This window comes from Anastrepha obliqua, chromosome 4 (assembly GCF_027943255.1).
Source record: "Anastrepha obliqua isolate idAnaObli1 chromosome 4, idAnaObli1_1.0, whole genome shotgun sequence".
In the NCBI taxonomy this organism is placed as follows: domain Eukaryota; kingdom Metazoa; phylum Arthropoda; class Insecta; order Diptera; family Tephritidae; genus Anastrepha; species Anastrepha obliqua.
The window spans coordinates 85,299,813-85,307,042 of NC_072895.1; positions in this window are offsets into that span (position 1 = coordinate 85,299,813).

Consider the following 7,230-nt stretch of genomic DNA (forward strand, 5'->3'; position numbering starts at 1 on the left):
TCGAGCCGGTAAAGAGTAAGCCAATCTATCGTGCAATCTTACAGCACATTCGCCAAAAAATACGAGGGCCCGCCGATGCTGCCCTCATATCGTATAGCATTTTTGACACTGACTGGGCTGCCATGAAGGAGTGTCTATCGCTCCATTATGCAGACAAACGAGACATCTGCACCTTGGAGTAGCAACTCCACCAACTCTCTCAAAAGAATTCACGGCTTGATGATTTCTACGGAGCCGTGAATCACCAATTTGCGTTGATTATCAACAACCTTAAAACTGAGAATTATTCTCAGGAAACAGTGCGTCTTCTTATAGACACGTACACAAACCGCGCATTAGATGTTTTCATCCGCGGATTGAATGGGGATCTTTCGAAGATGCTCCTGGTTCAGCGCCCAAAAACTCTATCGGAGGCATATTCAAGGTGCCTCGAAATACAAAATACAAACCTTAGAAATTACACAGTGCATACTCCGCGATTCAATAATCTCATCGACGCACCTCACGGTTTGCTTTTTTGGTTTTAAATGGACGAAAATTGTACCTCAATTTTTTTTTTTTGATTATAATAAAGTATGAAATTTGATGAATTTTCAGCCAAAAAAAAAAAAGAAATTCTTAGAGCGCTTTTTGAAAAAAGTAAAAAAAACGAAAAAATCGAATAATATAAAATATCTATATAATTAACGTTACATAAAATAAAAATATTGTATTGTGAAAATATTGACTATATTTTTTCATGTAATAATTGATAATATTTTAATATCTATTGAAAATATTGACAATTATATGCAAAAGAAAATATATATCTACGAAAAACAATAATTAAAAGATTGTTTAACTGATCATCTTTCAAAACTTTATACATCTTGCTTATGATTTAGAACTTAATACTTATTCCTAATAACTTTCCTAATAACTTATTCTTATCCTAAAGATTTAAAAAGTTTATATATAAGACATCATGCTCTTTGTTTACTTTCAAAATTCTGCATATGATTGTGATGCGCGTGGAAGCAAAACAATGCAATGCGCTGTTGACACCCGGTCGGTATCTTTAATGTTGTTGAGTGAACCTTCCTTGCATAAGATATTTTATTCTTTTAAGCAGTAAAATTTTATTTTGTTTTTTGCTATGGTGAAAAATGCATGTCCTTTAAGTTTTGCAATATTCTTCGTTTGTTGAAAAAGTTGACATTCTTTATTTTATAATGGCGCGGTTATCGTATAAGAAAGCTGGAACTCACGAACAAAATCGTTATAGATTATGTTTAATTTGTTTGAAAAAGGCTCAAGTACTTATTGAAGTTAAAGGAGTGCTAAAAACAAAAATTTTAAATTTGTTGAGTGGTTACAATACAAATGATGAGAGATTACCAGTTGTCGTGTGTGCTAGTTGCAAATTGAAAGTGTATCGTTCATCTAACAATAACTGTGACGAAGAAAAATATAAATTGAAGTTACCTGATTACTGTGAATTTATGCCGCTGCAAAGAAATACTCGAAATTCTGTCATAAAAAAATGCGAATGTCGTTTATGTGAATTAGTGAAAATGCCAACAATTGTCGCAAATTTTCACAAAAATAATACTCTAAAAACAATAAAATCGACAAATAATAACAAAAAATGTGAAAACTGCCTAGGTTATTTACGATCAGGACATAAGTGTACTCCTAGTATTTTAATCGCTAATGTCAAAGAGAAAATTGAAAATAATTGTTAATATATGTAACAGAAAAAGAACAGTTAATTAGTTCATTGTTGAAGAGTGTTATAAATGAGAAAAATACCAGCACTAAAAAGAAGACGGAAGATAAAAATCTGGTTGTATTGTCACAAACTCGCGGTAAGCCGTTAATTTTGGATGTTAAACCAAAAATGACAAAAAATTCAAAAATTTCTAATGATGAGCTATATAAATTACAGAGTGATTTAAATTGCAGCAATAATACGATCTATAAGATAGCAAAAGCAGTTCGTAAAGGATCAAACAGTAATCGAATTATTGAACCACATTTGAGAAACAAAATTGTCGAAAAGAATCACAAACTAGATTCATTCTTTGAAGAACGCGATTTTCCATTTATACGTGAGAAGGCTAAAAATGTAACTCAGGAACCAGAGCGAGTTATAATATGTAAAGATACAAAAGGTTTCATAAATTTCGTATGTGGAGAGCGTGAGCAAAACGCAGATGAACTACATTTTAAATTTGGCATCGATGGAGGAGGTGGATTCTTAAAAATATGTGTCTCATTACAGATTAAAGAAAAATCAAAAACAATGAAAATTCAAAATTCTACGAAAAAATTTAAATCTTCTGGTGTCAAAAAAGTTTTACTTCTATGTGCTGCACCTAACGTTCAAGAGAATTTTACAAATGTTAAACTCATTTGGTCAGCTTTGGACATAAATGATCTTCTCGGCACCGTTGCAACTGATCTTAAATTAGCAAACATCATCACTGGATTAATGACTCATACTAGTACACATCCATGCACATGGTGCGACGCTCAGAGTGGTAAATTAAATCTTTGTGGTAACTCTAGAAGTATAGGAAACTGTGTAAGAAATTATGAATGCTGGATTCACGAAGGTAAAAACTATAAAAAAGCCAAAAATTACAAAAATTGTGTTAATCTTCCAGTTTTTTCATCGCTTGATTCACGAAAAGAAATTTTAGACATTATTCCGCCTCCCGAGTTGCATTTGATGATTGGAGCAGTAAACACTATATTCAATGACATGCTGATAAAATTTGAAGAAGTAAGTTTACTGTGGGCCAAAAATTGTCACGTTGAAAGGTCGCTAACTTACGGTTCTCCTGCCTTTGAAGGTAATCAATGCAAAAAACTTTTGGATAGTGTCGATAAACTAAGAGCTATATGTAATTTGGAGTGCCTTAAATTTGTAAAAGCTTTTGAAAATTTAAAGAAAGTTGTTGACAGTTGCTTTTCTTCAGTATTAAAGGACACGTATCAAAATGATATCGACGAATTCCAGAAAAGCTTCCTGGATCTTGGTACTTCAGTAACTCCAAAAATTCAAGCTTTGTTTCATCATGTGCCACAATTTTGTTTGAAAAACAAATGCGGATTAGGGTTTTACAGTGAACAAGCTGTAGAATCTTTGCATCATGACTTTAGTGCAAGTTGGAACAATTATAAGGTATTAAAAAGTCATCCAAATTATTCTAAGCAACGTGCTGTTTGTGAATACAATTGTCATCATATTTGAATTGGTTATGATCAAAAGTTCGTAAAAAAATAATAAAATATCAAATATATTTTATGTTCATGTAAAAATTCATAATAAAAATATCTACAATAACACATTTTTACTTTATTTCATGTTAATTACTTGCATATTTTATACTATTCCATTATCTTTCGTTTTTTTCACTTTTTACAAAAAGCGCTCTAAGAATTTCTTTTTTTTTGGGCTGAAAATTCATCAAATTTCATACTTTATTATAATCAACAAAAAATTTTGAGGTACAATTTTCGTCCATTTAAAACCAAAAAAGCAAACCGTGACCTATGAATACGATGCCGGAACACATGCATGGCCTTGAGCAGTGGTCGCCAACCCGTCGATCACGAGCTACCGGTAGCTCGCAAAGGCAATTCTGGTAGCTCGCGCTGCTCACGTTGCAAAAAATCCAAAAGTCTGAAAATTATACCAGTATTAGCAAATTTCAGAAATTTTCATAATAAATAGATAAACAGCGGCAACACTGCGGTAAGCGATTTCGCGCCGACAAACACGACGCACAGAGTAGTAGAATGAGTTCAAAATTGCTAAATTTAAGTGAATGTCAGAGACTATGTGCACATACCACACTCACAAATTCACATGGTATTGAAGTGCTAATAAATTGCTAATATACATCATTTTCCAAATCCTTTTCTTTCATATTCAGGAAAAAAAACAACATTGGAGCGACGCGAGAGGTACGTCAACGTTTGCGTCGCCACCAAAGAACAGACTCCAAAAATAAGAATGAAATTAAACTTGCACACAAGTCGGGGACAAATTAGATGAGTGCGGGAAATAAGCAAATTGCAAAACTATTAAATTTGCCTAACCTAAAAAATAAATCGGAAATTAGCCAAGGAAAGAATGTAACAAATAAACCGGAAATAAACAAATTTCAAAATTATTAAACTTGCCAAACCTAAAAAATAAATCGCACACTGGCCAGGGAAAAAATATAACAAATAAAGTGGAAATAAGCAAATTTTAAAATTATTAAACTTGCCAAACCTAAAAAATAAATCGCACACTGGCCAGGGAAACACATACAGCAAATAAACTGGAAATAAACAAACTTCGAAATTAGTAAATTTTCCAAACCTAAAAAATTTACAGCAATAGGGCCAAGAAAATAATTCAAACCAAAATTGCATTAATATATTAATATGAGGAACGCATAAAGATGTTTTACCCTTCTGCTCAAGATACGGTAACAGCGTCAAAAAAGGGAGTGCGTAGTTGGTCATTGTTGAGGACATGAAAAGCAATTTTATCGACCTAAACCTCGATTACACTTGTCACTATTCACCGCCCTACTCAGCACCCACGCTGCAACTGGAACGAAACGGGCTGTGGCACGTACAAACCTGCTCCAGGTAACGGCATTCAAAAATCAACAGTACAAGTCTTAAAACAAAGTCGCTGTTCAAAAGTCTGTAGCAGTACAACTCCAATTCTTCACTTCTTCAACGGACTTCCACAAATTCTTCCGTTGATAGATTATAAAAAACAACCGAAATTCATCGAAAAATAACCATAAACAAACATATACTCATTTAAAATGAATTCTAAATCACACAACCTGTAATTCATTCCACCCGAATTGAAATGTTCGGCGAAGGAATGAAGTAGCAGTAGTAAAAGATACGACCGTGTGTGCGGTCGACCAACGAGTTGCGCATTGTACCAATTTCTTTTTTTTTTAATCATATTTTTCAATAAATCAGCAAAGTTAAAATTCAGCATAAGTCTTTCAGGTCAGAAGTGGGACGGCCTTGCCTGTTAAATCGTGAGTTCGCGTAAGGGGAAAAAAAAAATGATTTGTGAGACTTCGCCGGCAAAAGTGGGTGCTCCGCTGGCAATGAGGAATTCGCCGTGCGTTAAATTTGAAATATTTTGACAAGGAGTAATTCTCTATGAGAGAAAAAGGGATAACAATTGATTTTATAAACGAAGCTATCTAAAACGTTAATTTGTCATTTGCGACAAGAGGATGAACGTAAGATATCCTTGAGCAACGAAAACGAACAAACGTACATAGGTAGTGTAAAGGGTAGAGCGGGATGAACGTGAATATCCCTTCATACAAAATATACATACGTACATAAACGAAGCGACAACAGTGCTATCAGAAAAGCAGAAACCAAAACGAAACAAAGTGAATGCTGATCAGAATTTTAGTGTATGCAAGAAGACGTTAACAAACAAAATGCCTCTTGTTAAAATAAGTAGTTTGAAGTCGGCAGAAATTAAAGAGTTGCTTAGTGAGAGGGGTTTAGAGACAGAAGGTCAGAAAAATGAATTGATTTTGCGATTAAGCCAATTGGTTGGCGCAGACGTGATAAAGTTTTCTCAAACCAACGTACAAGACCAAATAAACGAATTGCGCGAAATGTTTGCATCGGTTATGCAGCTGATGCAGTCTGGTTCGAATTCGACGGCTGGTGCGAGTGGTTGTAGTGCACATGCTGAACAAGTTGGGCAAGAGACACCGAGTGTAACTTCAAGCAAAAATAATTACTCAGTAAAAGAAATAGCAGAAATGATTCCCGATTTCGACCCAACTAACGAAGCTTCTATCACTATCGAGCAGTTTGTAGATAGAATGAATAGTGCTATTACTGCGTATAAGTGGGAAGAAAAGTGTTTGGTGTTGGCTGTGTATAGCCGACTCAAAGGCACAGCGAAAATTTAGCTTAATTCAGCCGAAAAAGTGTATTCCAATTGGGATGAACTTGCAAAATCTTTGTGTGAAGAGTTTAGTTGTGTGCCAGACGAAGCTGACATACATTATAAAATGAGTCAGGCAGTACGAAAATCAAACGAAACTTTGATAGATTATTGTTTGCGCATGAGTGCGTTAGGCAAGCGATTTGCATTGAGTGAATCTGCTATTGTGAAATATACGAGGGACGGATTAAAAAATCGTGAGCTGCAAGCGGCTATGGCAGCAACCCGTTTTAAAACTATGCGTGAATTTCGTCAAACTATTACTGATTATGGCAAAAATATTCCGTCACGTTCGGTTAAATATGAAAAACCAAATGAAAATGATTCGAGTGTTAACGCCAAAAATGATAGAGCTAAACAAGTTATTTGTTACAATTGCCAAGAGAAAGGGCATATTTCAACTAAGTGCCCTAAACCACAACGAAGGCAAAGGTGCACTGATTGCGATAAAGTGCATCCTAAAACTGAACCCCAAAATTGCGGGAAAAAGAAAGTGGCGGTACGGAAAACAAATACACGTAAAAATGTGCCAAATAACAATATTTTTGAACAATTAGGGAGTTCACAATATGTACTATTTGTCGTATTTCTTTAATCATGCTATTGTATTAGCACAGTTGTAAAGTTGTTGTTTTTGTTTAACATGTACAAATACTGCTATGTCAATACAACTTTGAAAGGTATGTTTAGTGTGCTATTTGTCTATGCTCTACGATCAGCTGATTTTGTTTACCATCACAATTTGTGCAAAAGCAAAATCGGAATTAGAATGGAATTAGAGCAAAATAATAAAGTAAGTAATATTTTTTTAAATGCCAACTCATTACGCTTTTTAAAAACTTTTTTTATTCCAGGACAGAGGCAAACGCATTCGCAGCAACCCAACTCGGAGATGGACGGCGGCAGAAGAGAAGTCTCTTATCGAATTTTTATTGGAAAATCGGCGACTTGAGGTTTGCTTTTGTTTGCATAGAAGTAAAATAAAATTATGTACGTGCATGCGTTTATTTTGCAGAAGCCGTCCGCTCAAGTTTATTATAAGGGTTTTTGCGAGGAGAAGAATATTACAATGGAGTGGAAGCTGGTGCGTGCAAAAGTGCGGAGCATGAGATCGAGCTACAACAAAGCCAAAACATGCGAGGGATTGACTGCCGAGCGAAATTTGCTGGTTATCACACAGCGCCGCAAGTGTGCATCACCACCACACCAAAAACAATGCGCCGGCACCCATTGCCCGGCGCGGC